General features: G+C 55.0%; 1 long non-coding RNA gene across 1 annotated transcript; it reads right to left on the minus strand.

Moving 5' to 3' along the window:
• Positions 1-16,717: 16,717 nt before the first annotated feature.
• LOC139079556 (uncharacterized) lies at positions 16,718-21,285 on the minus strand. Its single transcript, XR_011533259.1, has 4 exons — positions 21,177-21,285; positions 20,488-20,624; positions 18,255-20,263; positions 16,718-18,024 (listed from the first exon to the last, which is right to left on the minus strand). It is a non-coding gene; the product is annotated as an uncharacterized lncRNA (long non-coding RNA).
• Between the last annotated feature and the right edge of the window lie 467 nt (positions 21,286-21,752).

A 21,752-nucleotide genomic window follows, 5' to 3' on the forward strand; every position in this document is an offset into this window, starting at 1 on the left:
CCTAAAATCCACACAACAGCGGGGAAGGAAGCGAATTCCGGGGCTCTCCCTGAAGCTGGAAATGGCATCCGTCGTGCGTGCCAGACTGGGACACAGTGTGCTGCTGCCCGTCACCTGCCCGCGGGTGCAGACGGCGCCTTCGACGTCCACAGGCAGGAGGGGGAATCACGCTCAGAACCTAGGGGAGCTCAGGAGGCAGCTGCCCTCTCAGTCAGGCCCCTGACCAGGCAGTCCTCGGTCCCCACCAGGGAGAACATCTTAAGCAGGTGACTGCAGGCCTGCACAGCCTGGGCTTGCTCCCGAGAACTGCAAACAGGCCCCACCCAAGGGTCCAAGAAGATGCTCCTTGCCCACACTCCAGGCAGGCTGCTCGGAGCCCTCTTCTCATCTGGGCCCTGACCTGGGCTTCGGAGTCTGTCTCAGCCCGATGCCGCACTAAATAGAATGTGTCTGCTCTTCTCCTGTTGATCTTTTGTCAGTTTAGTTTAGGCCCAGCTACAGTCCTAAGAGGGCAGAGGAACCGCTCCCCTCCTTTACAACAACCAGATCACCCCGTCCCAGTGAGACCCATGGGCCCCGGGCCCAGACACAGGACCAGCGCCTGGAGTAGAGGTGGGCGGATCCGTGAGGGACTACGGAGGGGGTTCGGGCTGGGCCTCCAGTGGGGAGGGGACGCAGGGAGGAGAATTCCCAGGCCAGAGTGAAGCTGGCCTTGAATCGGCCCCGCCCGCGGGTGTGGGCAGGCCTCCACCTGGGGCTCCCTCTCGGGGGAAGGTGGTGCTGCGTGAGGTCCAGCCCTGGGTGGACGCTCCCACCAACACCCTGTTTTTCTTCCTGCTCCTTCTGCTCTGTTTCCCAGGCATCTCTGGCCCTCCAGTGGGAGCCAGGTCAGGGGCCTGAGCAAGTTCCGGGCTTGCGTTTCTGAGGAGGAGAGAAATAGGAGTTGTGAAGGGCCTGCCTGCAACGCCCCAGCCTCCCCATCTTAAGCAGCAAGCCCGGGTCAGGAGGCAAGTCTGTCTCAAGGCGAGAGTCCTGAGCCAGCCTCCCTCCACCCTGGCCGGCAGCTAGAAACGGCAAAACAAGTCTAGGTCTAAATGTGCTGTCAGTCGCTCAGCGCCTTGGGGCGAGTTCTTCAGTTCTGAGGGCGTCCCACTCCCTTCACCACCGCCCGCCACCCACTCCCCACTCCCACCTGCCCTCAACCCCAGATCTGAGCCCTGGGGAGGCTGAGGCTCAGTCTTGGGGACCTGCCACAGAAGGGCAGGTACCACTGCCCTGGGGACCAGGTGTGTGGTCAGAGTTCCCATGCCCCGGGGGAGATGAGCAGGACTCAGAGGCCTGGCCAGTGGCCCTCTGGGAACTTTCTGAGGGTCAGAGACCCCCACCCCGGGTCTGGGGTGGAGGCAGCCCCTCTTCAGGCTCAGGTCCCTTCTTGGAGCCGTGACTACACGAGGAGGCTGTGTGGGGTCATGGGGGGGTTCCCACATTGTGAGTGTAGAGATCTGAGTTCTAGTTTTCTCAGGGAAAATGTGGAATGATTCTAGTCTCCCAGGAGGGGAGGAGGACGAGGGAAGCATCCGGAACATGATGGGTGTTGCTTCTCTGTTTGCTAAGTGAAAGGGCAAAATGAGAATTCACCGTATGATGGATGGTACGTAAACCGTGGAGGGCTGCTCACAGCCTGGAAGAAGAATTCCGGCTTTGCAGCCTCTACAGGGGGGCCGACTCCACCCGGGGGCTCCGGGTAGGCTGTCCACTCTCGGCCAGACCTCGCAGGTCAGCAGCACGAAGCCACCATGCGTAAAAATAGCTGGTCCCACTCTGCGGAGGCATGAAGACAGACACAGACATTCTCATTTCTGGTGATTATCGGAGTGTCAATCCTGTCCCGTCCCATCCTCTCCCTGTCAGACCCGATTCTTCTGAAATCTTGACAAGCCTCCGGGTCATTCCACTGGCCGCCGAGAGCAGAGAAGCGCCCAGCACCGCGGAGCCTGCAGGTTTTCTCCGGTACCAAGTAATCACCTCCTTGTTGCTTTCGTGCCTGCCGGGCAAGCTCTGTCAGCGGGAACTTCACATCCGAGGCCACAGATGAGTGAACGTCTCAAAGACAGAGGGCACGTGGCCCCCGGCAAGGCAGCTGGGCTCCCCGCGGACCCGTCCTGGACGACGCCTGGGGTTCTCCAGGGGCCATTCCTTTTCAGGTCTGTTGGGAGCCGGCAAGGGGTGGGGGGCCTCTCTGGAGGCAACTTAGCAACAGGAGCAAAACGGTAAAATTGGAGGATCCTTTGCCGGGGCAATCCCACTTCTGGAACGTAGGTCCGAAGGACTAATTCAACAAGGGCTGGAGGACATCGATCTCAGCAGTCTCTGAAGGTGAAAACCCAAAAACTCCTCTGTGTAGGGAGCTGACTGCGTTAATGAGGCCACCCAAGGGAGCCCTGGGCGCCAGCACGGGTGGCACAGTGTCAGTGGTCCTGGTTGTGGAAGGATGTCCGGCACCGAGCGTTCACAGAACAAGCAACTGGCTGTAACTCCCAGACGGTCACCCTCGATGAAAGAACGCAGATGCCGACGTGAATGCCAGGAAGGCGATCAGCGAAACACGGGACAATGACATTCTAAGTGATTTTTTTCTTTTAGATAATATTTTACTTTCTAATTCTTCAACAGCAAGCCTGTAATACTTAAGGAGAAAAAGTTAAAATACTCCTAGACACAGGCACTCTCAGATGCTCACACGCCACTCACACCCCAGGAAGTTCTCCTGGGCAGAAGCCAGGGGCTCCGGTGGAGGGTGGGCTTTCCCTCTTAAGAGCACACTGAAGTTTGGCTACAAAGCCTGGTCCCAATGCCGCCCGGCCGGACTCCAGGCTGGCGCCTTCCTGGCCCCTTCCCACGAGACGCCCGAGCCGTGGGCTTGCTGGCCCCTGGGCTCAAGGTCAGTCTGTCCTGGGGGCTGGGGGAGGAGGGTCAGGCAGGTTCCAAGCCAGGTCCCTGGGGAATGGCCTGTCCTCCTGAAGCTTCTGCAGCTCTGAACTGGGGACATTGGCAATTCTCCTCCCCCAGGGCTGTTTCAAAGATGAAGCAAGGTGCGGATGAGAAAGGATATTATAAAGGTAAAGAACCGCGTAAATGAACGTGATTATAGTCGCCGCCCTCTCCCTACAGAGCACAGAGAGACAAAGGGGGCGCCGGCCGGGGTGCTTGGCTACAACCTCCCTTCTGCAGCTGCAGTCCCGGCCCCATTCCCGCCCCTGCGCTGGCCGTACACACTCAGAAGCTCAGGGGCACTCTGCATTGTAGCCTAAAAAAGCTGAGAATAGGAGGTGATTATTCCTGCCCCCCCTCACATGCACACACAAAAATGCTGTGGTTTATAGAAGTCAGTTGCTAGTAACTCTCTGACTCTGTATTGTTAAATCCCTGGGCCCGCCGCTAACCCATGTGAGTTTGGGTGGGTGACGCAGGATGTGATAAGGGGTTCACTGCTCGTGCTTCCCTGTGCAGTCTCTGCCCCACCACACCCGTGCCTGCTTCTCTCAATATTTCCCTGCATCTATTGTGTTTTCCTGCACGTGTAAACCCCCGGACATGTGTGCAAACAAATACACACCCCCAAACCCCATGAAGACAACAGAGTTGTCTCCTGTACATTTTTGTGTGTGATTGGTACAGTCTGATATTCGAATGGATAGAGGGATGGATGCATGGACGGTGGGTAGATGGATGGGTAGATGGATGGGTAGATGGATGGATGGATGGATGGATGGACGGTAGATAGATGGATGCATGGATGGTGGATAGATGAATGGGTAGAGGGATGTATGGATGGACGGCAGGTGGGTGGATGGATGAGTGGATAGGTGGATGGGTGGATGGGTGGATGGGTGGATGGATGGTGGATGGATGGATAGATGGATAGACGGGTGGATGGATGGTGGATTGATGGATGAATGGATGGGTAATGGATAGATGGGGGATGCAGGTACTGGATGTATTCTGTCCTAAGCCTTTGCAAAGAGCAGGCTGTCTGCTCACAATGGCATTCCTCACCATGAGAACTAAGCCACAGTCACAGCACTACAAACCCCTCCTGGCACCACCTCATGAGGCATCTTCTGACTTTGCCCTTGTGCACGAGAGTAGCAACAGATTTCGCCCTCTGACATCTCTGTCGTCTCTCTCTGAGTCAGAGAAGCCCCGGGGACTTGAGAAGACTCCCTTGCTGTTGTGTAGCCATCGAAACAGATGGTCTGGCCAGGCCAGGTGGAAAGGCCTCCAGGAGAGCTCGCAGCTCTGCGCCAACAGACTGTGGCGGCCAGGCCTTCGGGAATGAACCCTGTGCCATGCCAGTGGGCCAGGGGCCTCTCCAGGGTGCTTCTTGGGAGAATGGCCCACTGGCCCCTGAGCCCCCTGCTCCCTGCAGGCACGGCTGCTCTGCCAGGAGCGGGGGAGGGGAACCACCTGGTGTTCCCCAAGCTTTGGTGGGGGGGCGGGAATGCCTGCACCCAAGGACCAGGCTTGAGCTCAAGCCCTATCTCTCCTACTTTACCATGTTCACATGCAAATTTTATCCCATCTTGGGACAACTATTTCCACTAGAAACTTCTCTGAATGCCAGGAGACTGTCAGTAGGAAAGCATGATCCAATATGCTAATATTTGCTTTCTATGCAGGGGGTTTTGTTGTGGTTGTTTTTCAAGCCTCTTTTTTTTGGAGAAGCAGAGAGCTGTCTCCACGGTCTGCTCCTCCCGGGCCCTCCTTGAGGGGCGCTGATCAAAGAGAGGCAGGAGAGGAAGCGGAAGGAGGTGAGCAGGCGTTCGTGGACTCAGACGCTGCTCTCCTGACCCAGCCGCACGGGGGTCCCATTCGGAGTGATTTCCTTCCCAACCTCCCTCCCAGGGTCTTTCAGAAAGCTCGGAAAATCAACGCACCTTGGAATTTCTTTTAAACAGCTGGGACTCTGGCCTGTGGCCAAGAAGGGCGCGTCTTCCGTGCCCCACACCTCTTCCTCGGCCCTCCCTGCCCAGGCAGAGGGGCCAGCAAACTGATTTGCAGGGAACACTGTGTGACAGGGACCACGGCCCCTTGGGGCACAGGCGGCTGGGCAGGGGGCCTTTATCTGAGGGAGAGGTGCTAGGGGATCCATGGCCCCCTCACAGCCCTTCTGCCCGTGCGGCCACCGGGCAGTCACCCAGACAGACAGACCGACACACCAGCTGACCCTGCATCTAGGTGCACCCCGTGGTACCCGCCGTGGTGCTGCCACCTCTGTCGTCATCTGTTCTTCCTTGCTTCCTTTCTTTCTTTGTTTTTGGAACTTTTTATTTTATTTATTTGGAATTTTTACTTGATCTGATTCCAAACTTAGAGAAAAGTTGCAAAAATAATGCACTGAGCTCCGTCTACACTCCGCCGCATTGTTTCAGCATTTGACCTCTTTCTCTATCTCCCTGTCACGGTCCCTCACGTGTGCATATGGATGATTTTCTTCAGGACCATTTGAAAGTAAATTGTAGGCACGATGCTTCTTTACCCTTAAACACTTCAGTGCACATTTTTTAGAACAAAGACACGTTCTCGCATAACCACCAATACAATTACGGAAATCCAGAAAACCTATATTCCCGTGTTATCATCAAATTACACGCAGCCTGCATTCACACGTCACCGTCATCTCCATCCCGTCCTTAAAAGCTTTAGTTTTCTCTCAGTCCCAGGTCCACTCAGGATCCAGTGTCACACTTGGGATCACAGCTCCTCAGCCCCTTTGACGGGGAGCAGCCCCTCGCCCCGTCTTTGTCTTCCTTGATGTGTAGGTTTCTGACGAGCACGGTGCCATTACTTTGTCAAATGTCCCTCTCAGGTTTGTCCCATGTTCCATCACACTACACGCAGGCTGTGCGTTTGTGGCAGGAAGTCAGTGGGGACAAGGCGTCTTGTCCGTGCACCCCGTGGGCTGCTGGTCCCCGTGTGCTGCTGCCAGGCCTCTCGGGGACAACACAGGGGATGTTCACAGAGGCACGTCCACCCCTGAAGTCCAGCTCAAGGCCGCAGCTCAATGGAACCTGACTGCTTTCCATGTGTGTAACCCTCATCTCCAATGTCACCCTTGACCTCAGAGGTTACGCCTTTGCTCCATCCAAGAAGACACAGGAAGTAGCTTCGAAATCCCAACCCCATCCCACCCAGAGAAACAAACCTGATAGCTGCTGCTAACAGAGTTCTTTTTGCTTTTAGACTGAGGACGTGGGGTCAAAAGACTGTTCAAGATCACTTGACTCAGCTCTTTATCCCCTGCAGTGTGGTCATGTTATTCACTGAAATAAGTTAGAAAATGAAGCAACACACACGCAGGCACACACATCTTGCACTTCGGGACGCTTTCGCCCCCTGTCATTCACAGAGCGCTTCCTGGTTCTGCTCTAAGCCGCGTGGTGTGCCGTGCGCACGAGCCGTGGCACCTTCCACACTGCCCCTGGGTGTGAGCACGTAGGTTGCTTCCAATATATTGCAAATGCCAACCGTGCTGCAGTGAATGCCCTTGTGCACACATGGCTTTGGATTTTTGGAGGAGTAGCCGCAGGTAATTTCCCAGACGTGGGACTCTGAGTCAGGCATAAACGCATGCTCAGCCGTGGGAGATATGGCCAATTCCGCTCCATAAGGATCGCACCAATTTGCCTTCTCTCCAGCCACGTGTTGCGGGCTCTGTGAGATTTGCCCATTGGATAGGTGACAATCGCACAGGTGAGTTCTAACTCATACTTTACGTAAGTCTTTTGGACTTTGTTCCGTTTTCATTTCATCCTTTCTAGGGAGGCAGTGTGGCCTTGCATAAGGAATTTTACATATTCCACGGCAACCTTTGTGCATCCCTGAGCGCTTTGCAAACATCTTCTCACTTGCTCCTCCCAGTCACCCCAAGGGGGAGCGTTGCTCCATTTTACAGATGAGAATACTGAGGCTCAGAGCTGAGAGGCTTGCCCTGGGTGCCCAGCGACTGGGAGACAAGATTCTGACTCTGACGCAGGGCTCCGTGCCCCTACAAATGCTCTCCTGGTGAGTGTATGCAGACCCTTCCCCCGCAGCGAGACACAGGGCCGAGAGCCGCCCCTGCCCAGGTGAGCCCAGCCCAGCTTTGCCTAAACACAGCTGAGTCCCAAGTGGATCAGAGAAGCTGCCTCCTCCACGGGCCCCAGCCCCCTGCTCTCCTTAAGAAGCCTCTAGAAATAATGCTTTTGGTTATGAAATATTTCAAGTACTCGAAAATTAACACGAAAAACACCCATGTACCCACCACCCAGATTTAACAGATGCTCACATTTTGCCATATGTTCCAGAACTGTCTCTCTTTTGACAGGAATAAAGCATCAGAGACAGCTTCCCTCGCCACCCTCCTCTTTCCGTCTCCTCCCTCGCTCTCCGAAGGAACAGCCCTCCTGGAACTGATGTTTCTCCGGCCACGAGTGGCTTCGTATTTCTGCCCCACGCGTGTGTGTCCTTAAACAACACCCAGCGCTGCCCTGGGGGCTTCAACGCTGGCACAAGTGGCGTCACGGTCCGTGGGCCTTCACGGCGTGCTCTGCTCATTCAGGGCGGCCTGTCCACGTGGGTGCAGGTGGCGGTAGCCCGTCGTTTCTCCACTGCCTGCGATCCCACTGCATGCACAGACCTCTGCTTATCCGTCCTCCTCCTCCTGGAGCTCTCAGGTCGTGCTCGACGTTTCACAGTTGCCGACCGCGCAGCCCTGCTTGAACCTCCTGCAACGCCCCCACTGGGCATCGTGCGAGAGCATCGGTGGCGAAGGGACCGGGTCAGGGAAAGTGGGCACCATCAGCCTTACTGGTTTTGCTGAATTGCTCTCCGAAGGGGTTGCACCCAGTGGCGCGCATGGACTCCATGCCTCACCATCAAATGGCTTCGTCTTTGCCGACTAGCAGACATCCTTGCTGCTGTAACTCACGTTGAACTCACATTTGCACAAGGCTGGTGCCATGCTGGGTCTCCAAGTACCTCTCTCGCTTCCTCTTCTGTGTGATTCCCGGCTCTGTGTGCATCAGTCGGTCCCAGCGGGAAGCAGACACGTGGTCAACCTGGGTAACTGATGATTTACGGCACTGTGGGCGGGGCGTGGGGAGACCACAAGGCTGTAACTGCTCCAGAACCAGGAGGGGCAGGGCAGGGCTGTGGGGGTGTTCCCCTGAACCCAGACAGGAGGGGTCTTGGAAGGAGCAGCATTCTCGATTGCCCGAGGGGCCTCCCCACCGAAGCCAGAGGGCACCGAGAGCCGAGGGGAGTGTTTGCCACAGATCAGCACCCCGGGCGCGGGAGGGAGGAACAGAAGGGAGAGGGGACAGGAGGGAAAGTGGACCGCCAACACCCGCCCTTGGTCTGTTTCGGGCAGAGCAGTCAGCTGAGGCTCTGCAGCCAGAGAGAGTAGGGTCAAGGCTGCCCGCACCAATTACGTGCAGGCCGTGGCCTTGGGCTTAATCTTTCCGAGCCTCAGTTTCCCCATCTCTGAGTTGGGGAAAGCAGCAGGACCTCCGGCCGGAAGAGGGTGAGAGTCATCAGAGCCGAGGTGCGTAAAGCCCCCCAGGACGCTCTCAGAAAGATGGCGGCTGTCGGGCCGAGTCTCCTTCCCAGGACAGGGGATCAGGACTCCCAGCCGGGGCCTGGGAGAGCACCGGGAAGACAGAGGCCGTGGACAGTGAGGCCGGTAGCCAGAGAGGAGGCTGCTCGGGCACAGACCGTTTCCTGAGGATGATTTCGGTGCAGATGACTCACAGAGGCGTTGATCTGCACCCACAAGATTGTGGGGAGGCCTGAGGGGGAAGAGGAAATTCCTCTCCCATAGAAGCTTCCAGAATAGTGAGAGTTAGGAAAAAGGTGTTTTCTTCCTCACTTTCCTCTTCTGAGAGCCCTGGATTCAAGAAAAGATTTTTCAGAAGCCTTTTGCCCTGATCTCATTGTCTCTTGGAAACCCCAGGCTCTCAGAAGACAAATCTGACCCCCCACCATCGTTGTCCTCTCTCCTCCTGAAAAGAAGGTGGCCCCAGGTGGACACGGGAGCGGTCAGAGGGAGGGGGAGGCCAGCAGGTGGTGGGCCTGTGTCCAGATCTAAAGGAACAACACTGAAGGAGCCAGCACGTCAACAGCAAGAACGTATGTTGCCAAAGGGGTCTTACCAAAAGCCAACAGGACCCACAATCCGGAAGCAGAGAACACATGGCGGAGAGTTCCCGTGCCCTAAAGCCCCCAAAGATTCGGACGCACAGTGTGGACCTGACTCAGCTCATCCTTGAGAAGTTAGGCGTGTTGAAACTTCTAAGCTGACCAAACACCAAAAGAATAGAAATATAGATCACAACATCCAAAGTAATGGGGGCGGGGGGAGAATGAGGGGAAAAAGGCCAAAAGAAATAAGAAGGAGAGGGAGGGAGGAGAGAAAAGACAGACAGGTAAAAAGCAGTAAAGGAGATTAGTTAAATAAATCCGGTATGTCACTAAGCAGCACATGCATAGTTGGATGCAACAGTGTTGCCCTACATAGAAAATGGCTCTATGCTGTTTGGAAAAGAGAATATCTAAAACATAGACTCGGGGAACATGGGAGGCTGGAACAGAGGATACTGGACAATTGTAGCCAAAAGACAGTTGAGGTGGCTTCATGAGTACCAGATACAATAGACCTTCCAGCCACAAGCGTCACTGGAGACAGGAAGGGACCATGCACACAGCAGAGTTCACTTCACCAAGAAGCCGCAACGATTCTCAGCTTAGGTGATGGTGTGTCCACGAGGTGAAGACCGACAGCACTCCAAGGAGGGACGCATCCGCCCGCGCGGTGGAGATGCTAACGCACCTCTCATAACTGACACATCAAAAACCCAGGAGCCACACCGGAGGGTTGAATAATCTAATTAAAACACGCACCACCTAATGGACAGTTCAAATGGGCACCCCCCCAACTTCAGAGCGCACATTCTTTTCCAGCACAAAAGGAAATGTTTTTAAAAATTGATGACATGCTGGGATGAAAACACGGCTCAGCAAATACAAAAGCTTTAGGAACATCCAGACCACATTCTCTGAACACAAAGCAATTAAGTTGGCAATCAGCGACAAGGGGAACACTAGAAAAACTCTATGTTGGGAAATCAAGAAAAATAATTCTAAGTAACTCATGCTTCAAAGAAGGCACCAAAATAGAAATTAGAATATATTTAGTACTAAAGGAAACAAAAATACTGCATGTCAAAACTTGAGAAATACAGCTCAAACAATATTTACAAGGAAATTTATAGTGTTAAATGATTATTTTAGAAAAGCTGAAAATGTGTGAGCTAAGCATCCATCTCAAAAATTAGCAAAGGAACAACAGACTGAAACAAAGAAAGGAGCACAAATTGCATAATGAATAAAGTAGAAAAACACACACCAGAGAGCATCGGATAAACCAAAACCGGTTCACAGGGGAAATGGATGAAAGAGACCAATCTTTGGAAATGTTGATCATGAATAAAACAAAATATGGAAGAATAAAAAGTATTAGGAATTAAAACATAATTACGTATGTAACCATGGCTAAAGAGTTAAGAGAATATTCTATCGATAAACAGAAGCTTTATGCCAATGTATTTGAAAGTTTAGATGAAATTGACAAATTCTAAGATTTAAAACATGCCTTCCAAAACTGACTGCATATAAAGAGAAAACCTAAATAGTCTTATAACCATTAAGGGAACTGAATCCGTAATTTAGCATCTCCCCACAGAGAAAACACCAGGCGTAGAAAATTTCACCCAGAGCTGTGACAAGCTTCCATACCAAGGGTCTGGTACAGAATCAAATACTACAAGTCAATCCGAGAGACAGACCCAGACAGCAAAAGCAGCAGAAAGAGACCAGAGCAGGCGAGCCTGGTCGGCGTCCCTCACCCTGTTCACCGCTCTCCCCACGGAGACGATGCAAGAGGATGGGGCTGGCATTCATTCAGGCCAGCTGCAAAGACGGGCTGTCACCCACTGCCACACAGACCCTGCCCTGTCCTGTCCCGCCCACCCAGGCCCAGCTCATGGGCTGCGTTGGCCTCATGTCACTCACAGGTGAGGAGACCTGCGGCCCAAGAGCCCCACAGCCAGGCCTGGGCAAAGGGCGGCAGTCCCTGGGAGTCAGGGGACCCAGTTTCGATATTGCCCCCTGCTCTGCTTTGTGGTGGCGCATGCAGGGACCCCGCATCCCTGGGCTCAGGCCTCCCCTGTGACATGATGGTGCCAACCTGGCCCCCATCCACCCTGCCCTTCCGTATATGTCAGATGCCTGCTGCCCACGTGAGGAACACCTGGACCCTGCGTGTGAACAGGGTGCACCTCCAAGGGCAAGGACACAGAAAGCCCGTGCCCACCGCAGCCCTACGCGGGATGCCTCTAGCCAAGGGTGGCTACACCCCATAGTGCTCAATCCTCTGCCTCCCCACTCCTCTCGCTTTGCCCCAGCTGAGTGGGGCTCTTCTCTCCACTGATTTCAGACAAGAAGGCAGGTCCCCAGACTGCACCATGGAGCTCACCTGGCCCTGGGCAGAGCCACCTGCTTTCACACGACAAGGCCAGGCCACCAAGAGCAGGGGTGATTGGCGGATCCACTCCTACTTCCTCCTTCCCAAGGCCCGGCGGCTGGAGCCCAAGGCCCGGCGGCTGGAGCCCCCACCACACGTACCTTCTCCTTGCTGACTGGTTACACAGCTCCATCCTCCCGGGGCCCCTGGGGGTGGACGAAGGCATGGCCCAGCCAGGCAGCTCCCAAAGGGCTGCTTCTCCCTGTGCTGTGCACCTCGAGTGGGGAAAGGAGCCGTGGGCTCCCACTTCCGTCTGAGGCCATTTTGAGGCTGGGAACGCCTGAAGTAGCACCAGGAGGTGAGGGGGGAGGTTCGGCTAGGATTCATCCCTCTGGCCGTACAGGGGCCAGCAAGAGCCAACTGGGTGGGCCTTGGAGCCCTTGGAGAAGGATGGTGGAGCCCGTGGGCTGGATGTCTGAGGTAGGGAAGCTGGGATTTAGGGCCAGGTGGCATCTTTGGCAGCACAGTCCATGGCCCCCCTCGCAGTTCCCCTGGGCTCTGAGTGTGGCAAGGACAGGCCCCAACCTCCTCCTGTCTGGAAAGGAAGACCCTGCCTCCTGGCACAGTGGTTTGGGGATCAGAGATGCAGCTGACAGCATGAGGGTGCTTGGCAGCCTGTGGCCAGCACTAATGCCAACGTCCAGGAGCCAGGACTCCCCAGTTGGCCCTCACCTACATGGGAACATGGGCATGATTGGGGTGCACGGCTGAAGGAGGGGAATGTGCCATTCTTCACCACAGACAGGTGCACAGGGACACCACTCGGGCCAGAGCTCCCGGGCCAACCCCACTCACAGGCACAGGAGGGCACAGGGGGTCCACAGGGCTGGGCAGGGAGGTGTCAGCATCGGTCAGACACCCCTGCACCTCTCCCACCCGTTTGTAAGGGGGCCACTCTGGCCTGAGGCTCCTGCTTTCCGGCTTCAGTTTCATGTCACGTGTTGCAAAGACTAAGGATACAGGGTGTAGGCGGTTGGCGTGGGAGCGGGTCCAGCGTCACCAGGCCTTTGGTGGTGGTGGCAGGAGCAACAGAGATCAGAGGGGCTCTTACAGCTTCTTCCCACTCAGGCTTCGGAGCACCTGCTCTGTGTCCAAACCAAAAAGTTCACGGTAAAGGGGCAGGGAGGAAGGAAGGGTCCTGAGAGAGGACAAGAACGAAGGTGCCAATGCTGGCCTTGCTACGGGAGCACTTCTGATCCAGCTAGGCAGCACCCATGAGGCAGGGTTCACCTGAGTGACTGCCACCGGCTGTACGGTGGTGAGTGCGGCATGCAGGCCCACTCAGTCCTCACAGCGACCCCGGGAGGAGAGTCTCAGCACATCCCACAGGGGAGGAGCCGGAGGCTCACGAGGCAGACAGGCCCGGCAGGGCCTTATGAGCCATGGAGGGAGAGGCCCTGCTCCCAGCCGATGCTCCCAGCCACACGCAGGTGAGACGCCACATCCGAAGGGATTGATGGATGTGGATCCCTGTGGATGGCCTCTCTCCAGTGCGGGATTGGCAAGAGGCCCTTGTGGTCCCCATTTTCCCGGCCCAGTTGTCTGAACAGTAAACTCAGACATGACCAATGTCAAAGACCCCATTCTGCTTCTCAATGAGGCCCCGCGGCTTGTGTGGAGGCCACACAGAGCCCTGGGGAGCAGGAAGGCCCCATCACCTGCCTGGTCTCCTGGGGATACCCAGAGGATCCTGCCGCAGGAGATGATCACCACTCTGAACCCCGCAAAGATCAGAGCCCTCAGTCCCGCAGGTCAGCAAAAGGCAGCGGGATGCAGGGGGCTTCACAGGGCCAGACAGTTTGGGAGCACAGAGCGCACCGGAGGAGGCCCCTGTCCAGGCGCGGCCTGGGAACCGGTTCGATCACACGCAGCCGGCTAGCAGGGGGCCTGCCCAGCCCCTCTGGCTGGTCTGAAGAAACACTCAGTGGGGGGAGGTTTCTCCAGACTCTCCACCCTCCACCTCCCAGGGCCTGAAAGGAAGGTGCCGGGGCTCCGAGGAGCTTGAGACCCATTTCAGCCAGGTCGGGGAGACTCCCCTGGGGAGACATGCAGATATTCAGACACTGCCCGAGTCACCCCACCTGGCAGGGCGGCGACATGCCCCTGCTCTGTCTGGTTCCAAAACCCTCATTCTTAACGGTTAAACCCATTGGCTTTAGGAGTTAATGTAAATTTTTCTTTCAAATCTCGCATGGCAAATAAACTCCCCCAAACCCTCCATAATCAGCCAAAAGACAAGATAGGGGAATCTGTTAGTAGCTACGGGTTAATCTCCTTAAAACAAGAAAGGATCTCCCACGGTGAGAAGAAGACCAATAACCTGACATAAACTGGGCAAAACGAGGTGACAGTTAGAAAAAGGCAGAAAATGGTCCTCATCAGAGACGAGCCTGAGAAGCATCCACCTCGGTCACACAGAGGTTCCACTTCTTGCCCCCAGGTTGGCTTGCCGAGCCCCACAGAGGAGGCCGCAGGAGGAGGCCAACCCGGGCGAGGGATGTGGGTCTCACAAAGCAGCATTCCCGTTGATCCTCGGGGCCCTCACGGCACCGTCAGGAGCTGCCCTGGAGCTGCTCCTCCACAAGCATGAAAGAGCCGGGTAGTATCATCCCGCTTAATACAACCCAACTGGAAGGGGCTGAGAAGACCCCTCCGTCCCCACCCTGGGGGAAGATGGAGCAAATCGCCCAGGTACACCCTGAGGGAGGGAGGAAGGGCAACACGACGTGATGCTCTCAGTGCAAGAAGGAGGAAGCCAAATGATGCGGCTATAGGCTTGTTCGTGCAAAAGAACATCTGGATGGATAGACCGGAGACGAATAGCAATGGTTCCCTAGGTGGGGGGAGGTGGGAAGAGGAGAGGAGTGGCGGAGGGAAGATTCTCCAAATACATTTTTGCTAAATAGTTTTGACGTATCTCTGCTTCTATATCTTCCTGAAACAAAATTAAGACAAACAGAAAAAAAGATCACCCCACAGACCACTTGCTAATGGCAAAAGGAAGTCACACCTCTTTAAGGTTGGCACCTGGACCAAGTGACCACTCTTAGCATCAGTGCTTCGAGCCCCTGATGCTTTTGGCCCTGCTGGGAGCCAGCCCCACCCACAGTCCTCTTGCCAGAAATGTGCAGCCTGAATCTGATGGAGCCTTTAAGCTAACTTCCTGTTTCAGCAAGTACAGGGGTTGGAGGAACAAGCTGGCCCAACCTCAGGGAACAGCTGGAAGGTGGGACATGCTGTAAGGCCATCAGCTTGAGCTCTTTGGGAAAAAAAAATGTCATACATTAAGATTTAATTTTGCATCTTTGACTGCACTCCTTCTAATCTCTAAGGCTTGTCAACTTAAAAAGCAAATTTGCCTGTTATTTTATCTCAAAATGAGTTTATTCGGGAATAGCCGAAAGAATTGCAATTTGGGATATGCATGCCAAGGGAAACCACAGGCAAATCTAGAGAACACAGGAGGGAGCTGCTTTTATAGAGAAAAGGGGGAGAGGGCGGGGCTGCTCTAAAGGGAAGTCCGTTGGGGGAGAGGAACAGATCAGGGCGGGGATGGCTCCTCATTGGCTGAGCTGTGGCGTTTCTGATTGGCTGGGCTGTTGCTGGGTGGGGAGAGAAGTCTTCCTTAGTAGTAAGCAGTTTTAATTCTTGTTGAAGATGTGAGTCTGTCTCTTCCTGTTGGGTGTAGTTGATGATGTGTGATGGGGTGAGAGCTGTCCCTGCAGGCCCTCCGGATCCAATTTAGTTAAGGATCTTTTATTAATTTACGCAGGCTTAAGTCCTAGTGTCATTTCGTGTACTGAATTAGTAAATAACAGTTTTAGGCTTTTAGAAAATAAAAATTATATTTATAAATTTTAAAAAGTGAGTGTCACAATAAAGTGGGTGAACCTTCTAGCTTAAAAGTCACTAAAGAGATATAAATAAATTGTGTGAAACTTAATTGAATTCTAGTTCAAAACATACTTATGAAAGACTTTTGGGGGCATTTTGGGCATTTTCATACGGATTGGCTTTTCCATAGAGCTGGGAATTATTACTGACTTTTCGGTTGATACCATATGGTGGTTGTGTAAGAGAACGTTCTCTTAGGAGGTGCAACCTTCAAACATCAAGAGGTCTGCATCTTAGTTTCCAATGGTTCCATGAAACCAGAGGGAGACGGAGAGAGAGAGAGGCAGGGAGAGAGAGAGATGGAGACGGAGAGACAGACAGACAGACAAAGAGATGGAGACAGAGAGAGAGGCAAGTTTGTAAATACTTTGCAGAAACCACACTGGGGTGGGGGGGTGATGGGGAATCATGTGCATAGGCCAGGGGATCGGGCCCCCAGCTGGAGCCCTGGCTCCTCCAGGTGAGTCAGGGAGGCCTCCAGTGGCGTGGGGGGGGAGGGAGGGGGTCCCCTGTGGGAGAGGAATGACACTCATGGAAGGAAGGCCAACAGCTCGGGAAGTGTGGGGAGGACAGGTATCAGCCCCCGAGCAGCGACCGGTCCTGCATGGAGCGTGCATTCCTGCAAGCAGGTGGGCGCCACTCTGCCGAGAGCGAGGCTGAAACCATCGTGGACGGCCACTAAGGAGGTGACTCTTGGGCTCGCATGGGGGAAACCTGCTGCCCAAGGTCAGGAGCCCTGCCTGATCCCCCAAAGCCTAATGGTTATGATTGTGGTCACATTAATTAATTACTCACTCTGCGTGATGGAATTGTACCCCGTCAACACAGCTAGCTCAGCTCTGTCTCGCAGAAGTCCCTTTCCGGCATGGTCTGAGTCAGCGTGGGCCACAGCGAGACTAGCTGTGCCTGATCGACCTGGAAACCTGTGCCCCCACACCCCTCGTCTCTGGTGCCCCAGGCACCAGCCCCTCCTCTTCCTTTCCCCCAGCCCTGGGCCAGGAAGACACTGGCCTCTCCTGCAGGACCCCCGAGGTGCCGTCAGCGACCTGGAGACAGTGCCAGGCCCCTGGGGACTCCAGCCCACCCCACTGCACGTCCACCTCCCTGGCTGACCGCAGGCCCTGGACACACAGCACCCGGACTAGGGGGAGCAGAGTGAGGCATGCACCTTGGGCGCAAAACTTAAGGAGGCAACACCAAATACAGGAATCAAGATAGATATTTTAATGCAATACATTTTAAGTCAAAAACTAATGCAAAAAAAATCCATGATGAAGAAATACCAAAATCTTTAAAGAAAGAAAGAATCGGTGACATCAGGATTACGGCTGTGCTGAGACATGTCAACCCTGAGGACAAAGGAAATAAAACATCATCGGTAATGGTGATCCAGCCCCGGGGCCCACGGAGGCCGCCCAGAGCCGGGCTCACAGGCCCCGAGGGCGCCAGGGCCCATCCCAGTCAAGGAGCCCGCGTCTCGCTCCTGGGGCCTCCGACCTCTCGTTGCACCAGCTGCTGCATGACATGCACGGCAGGGATGTCTCCTAAAGCCCTAAATGCTCATTGGGCAGCTTTTGCCCTCCTCCCCGGCCGCGGTGCCCACCCAGCCGCCCTCCTGCACCCTGCGGCAGTGAGGCGGTCCCGCACCTGATGCAGGGGGGGCATGCGGCCGGCGTGCTGGGGGTAGCTTGATGGCCTGATTTAATTTATTAATCAGCTGGAAGCTGTGCAAAGGGCGGGTCGTGGAAGCTGCACGTGCAATGTGTGGTCTGTCAGCTGAGCTGCTATTATAAATTTGCTCAGCTGTGACAGACACAGGGTTGTTCTGGCTGCGAGAAAAAATAAACGCCTGACCCGTCATTTTCTTGCCGACGGAGCTAAATGCTCTCGGGGGCCCACCCGGGGCAAGAGGCGGAGGGCCGCCGCCTCCTCCTAGCGGATCAGTGGGTCCAGAGGTCCAGCCTGAATTTGAATCCAGCTCCGTTGCTCACCAGCCACGCGACTTTGGGCCACTGTTCAGGACTGTGGCTTTCTCATCTCAGGATGTGGAAATAACCGGCCCACTGGTGGGTGCTGGGGATTAAATGAGGAAGGGCTTCGAGGGGAGATGGGGTCATTGTGGCCAAAGCGTGTGGACGCAGCTGGCAGAAGCCTGGATGGCCAGGCAAGTGGGCACCGTCCAGAAGGAGGCGAGCCCCGGGAGCCGTTTGAAAGGTGGCTGGGTCTCAGGGCCAGGAGGTGAGCGGGGCACCTGGAAAGCGAGAGGCACATAATCCAGTGGGAGGTGGCGAAGGGCGAGGCCACGCGGGTGGAGAGGGGCTTCTCAGGGTTGGACAGACGTGAGCCATTGGGTCAGCTGGAAGTCAGGAAATGTTCCAGGAGGACCCGGAGCTGGAGGGGGCAGAGCCGGCTGCTCAACACCCTCTCTTCCTACGTGTGATTTGAAAAGGTAATTAGGCCTGTTCGGATCAGGAACTTGTACCTCCATTATATAAAGAACTTGTACAACTCTGCAATAAAAAGAGAAGTAACACGATTTTAAAATGGGCAAAGGACTTAAGAGGCATCTCTTCAAAGAGGCACTCAAACGGCCAATAAACACGTGAAAAGATGCTCAACATCATTAGTCATCAGGGAAACGCGGATCCAAACCACAGAGACGCCACCAGGACGATGATAATCAGGGCGCCAGGTCACAACAAGTGCAGGCGAGGATGTGGGGGGATTGGAACTCTCGTACCTTGCTGGCGGGAGTGTAAAATGGTGCAGCCACTTTGGGAAACAGTCTGGCTGTTCTTCAAAAGGTGAAACATCCAGTTACCACCTGAGCCAGCGATTCCACTCCTGGGTATTCACCCAAGAGAGGTGAAAACGCACATCCTCACAGAAACGTGTACGTGAATGTCCAGAGCAGCGGTAGTCGTAGTAACCAAAAGGCGGCATCAAGTCGAATGTCCATCAATGGACGAATGGGTAACGAAACGTGGTCCATCCACATAGTGGAATAGTATTCAGCCTTAAAAAGGAACCAGCACAGACACACGCTGGGACGCGGACGGACTTTGAAAACATGATGCTGAGGGAAGAAAGCCAGATCCAAAAGACCACATGGTGTATGATTCCCTTTATACGAAATGTCCAGAACAGTAAATCAACAGAGACAGAATGGGGATCAGTGGCTGCTTAGGCCTGGCGGGGGATGAGGGGTGACAGCTAAGGGGTCGGTGGTTTCTCTCTGTACTGTACTGGAACCTTGTTAACATGCAAACTGGGCCTCAGTCCATCCAGGGAGAGCCTTCCTTCCGACACAGGAGGGAACAGACCATGGGCGACAGCTCTGACTGCCCGTGGTTACTTGCTCCCACCCCCTGTCTTGGAGGGGGCGTCAGGTGGATCTGTTCAACCCCATTTTGCACTGGAGGAAGCGAGGCCCCAGGCCCTGGGGTGCAGCAGGCAGGAGCAGCCGGGCCCCAGCAGCCTGCTCTTGGCCCCGACCTGGGATGCCTCTGGCCGAGCTGCCTGCCTGAGGGACCTGTCAGAGCCAGGTCATGGGCCCCAGGACGCTCTCAGCCATGTCCAGCTTATCCCGCTTGAACAAGGTTTATTTACGTTTGTTTTCTCTTTCCAGTGGTTCCCGTCAGCGCTGGCAATAGATGGGTATGTGTTGATGGATTTTTCAATCTGTGCCCATAAAAAGATTGTATTTTGACTAGTTTAATGCTTTGTTGTAGCATGTGCAATCCTGGTGTGACAATTACTGAGTAAATATCTACAGCCCCGCAGGACTGAGAAGGGCCGTGTCCGTGAGGCCCCGGGCAGCCGGACCTGGCCCCCAGGAGCCGGCAGCTACAGGAGTTAAGATTTGGGAACTGCGGGCCATGGGCAAGAGTGGCCGTTCCAGGTTAGTAGAGCTCGCACTGGCCCTGCATCAGGGGACCCTGTCCCCATCCCCAGGGCCAATGCCCGCCACCCTGCTTCTGGCTGAAGAGGGCGGAGGTGGCAGAGAACCACCAGTGGGACACCCGGTGCTGTCAGTGTGTCCTCAGCTCAGCTGGTGGAGTCTGCGATCCTCACCAGCCGTGAGGGAGGCCCCGTTCCTCAAAGTGGGGACACCTGGCCAGCTGTGCCCTGACAGCAAATCCCCACCCAGGCCCTTGGGACCAAACACTTCCCCCAGGCCTGGCTGAAACATGAGCGGCTGGAAGAGAGACCGTGCACACACATACACACACGCACATGCACATACATGTGTACACAGATACCTACACACATGCACACACAGGCATGTGCACACAGACACATACATGCAGGCACACACACATGCACATACACATGTACACAGATACCTACACACAGGCGTGTGCACACAGACACATGCATGCAGGCACACACGTGCACACATGCACATACACATGTACACAGATCCCTACACACAGGCACACACAGACATGTGTGCACACAGACACGTGCATGCAGGCACACACATGTGCACACATGCACCTACACATGTACACAGATACCTACAGACATGTGTGCACACTGACACATACATGCAGGTGTACATGTGCACACACATGCACGCATGTACACACACACACACACCAATTGGCCCTCCTCAGGTCTGAGTTCCTGGATGCCAGTTTATCCATGGGGCACAGGCCCTGGCTGGGGAGTCAAGGATTTGGGGCCACACCTAGGACACCTTTGGCCTCAGAGGGCTGCACAGTGACTGCTCCTGCGTGGCAGGCCCTGAAGGACCAGATGGGAAGGGCTCATTTTAATGGGGAGGCCAGGCCCAGGGGAGCCTCCTTGATGGACCTGAGCCCCAAGAGGACAGAGCAGGGGACAGGCTGGGGGCGGGGGCAACACCTGTGGTGCCAGAATGTGGCCCGGGTAGACCCAACGGGACACGGGCTGGGCAGAAGCTGAGGGTCAAGTCCAGCCCGTATAGCCTGGGCACCTCAATAACTCACCCCCTCCTCCAAGACTCATTTCCTCCACAAAAACGGAAGCTGTTGACGCCGATGACACTCAGCTCTCCAGTGCTGCCTCCCTGCCTGGCCAGGGCTGAACACTGCACACAGTGTGCTCTTTAATCTTCACGACAATCCTAGGAGGCAGGGCAGCATGATTACCACCCTCATTCTTGCGGAGGAGAAAACGGAGGCACAGAGAGGTTAGGAACTTTTCCAAGATCACACAGCCGTTAAGTGCTGGGCCAGGGTTCAAAGCCAGGCCATCAGATCCGGTAATTTGTAAAATTGTAAAATTACTGCATCCAGTCAATTTGTCAGAAATGACAGAAGGCCTTTGCAAACCCTATACTGCCCTCAAGAGGCAAAGGCTCCTATCTTCCTGGGCTCTGAGCCCCTGGAGTCACCGAGGCACGGATTCCTCAGAGCCTCCCCCGGGGCATCTTCCCACCTAAACGCCAGCCAGAAGCACAAATCGCTGGCCGTTTGTCTTCAGCTCATGAAAAGGCCCAGAGCAAAGATGATTGAGGACACAGACTGTGGGTCCAGCCCCGCTGGGAACTCTCCCGGCCACATCTACACCATCCACGCGAAAGGACCAAGAACCTCCACCCCAGCGCCCCCGCCCCCCGGCTCCAGCGGCCCCCCACTCCCCGCCAGCCCTCCCCACCAACCGCCCGCAAGCCTACCCATGGGTTTCCGGCGCACTGCTGTGAATAATTTATCATTTGTTCTTGAGCAAAGAGAGGATATATAAATATCCGTACATACGGGCATGGCGAGCACGCACACGTGTGTGTGTATGTGTGTATGTCTTTAAACCTCGTAAACTCTTCCTCTGATCTAATCCGGAATAAATTATCTGTAATGAAAGCGGTCGGTTTGCTTGCAGACAACACTTTAAATTCTACCACCTCCACTAATAGCAAGGCTGTTGGCGTGCAGGCTTCATCCATTATTATTGTGAGCAGGTTGCTCATGTTTTTAATGCAAAAGAGAAAAAAAAACGTCCATTTCTAGAAAACACAGTATGTAAGCAAGGATCTGGGCCTCCTGGGGGGAAGACATTTAGCCCCCGCGGCTGTGTTCTGGGAATTCTCTGCGCTGCAGCGCTGCAGGCAGGAGCCGCCCCCCAGAGCCCCTGCAGAGGTGCCGGGGAGGGGCACGCATTGAAGCCCCCTCTCCCGGGACTCGCTGGTCCTCTGCAGATCCTTCTTCTAGTGGCTGATCCTTGCTCCTGACCCTGAACCCTCATGCTGATACCC

Source organism: Equus przewalskii, chromosome 26, assembly GCF_037783145.1.
Source record: "Equus przewalskii isolate Varuska chromosome 26, EquPr2, whole genome shotgun sequence".
Classification (NCBI taxonomy): Eukaryota; Metazoa; Chordata; class Mammalia; order Perissodactyla; family Equidae; genus Equus; species Equus przewalskii.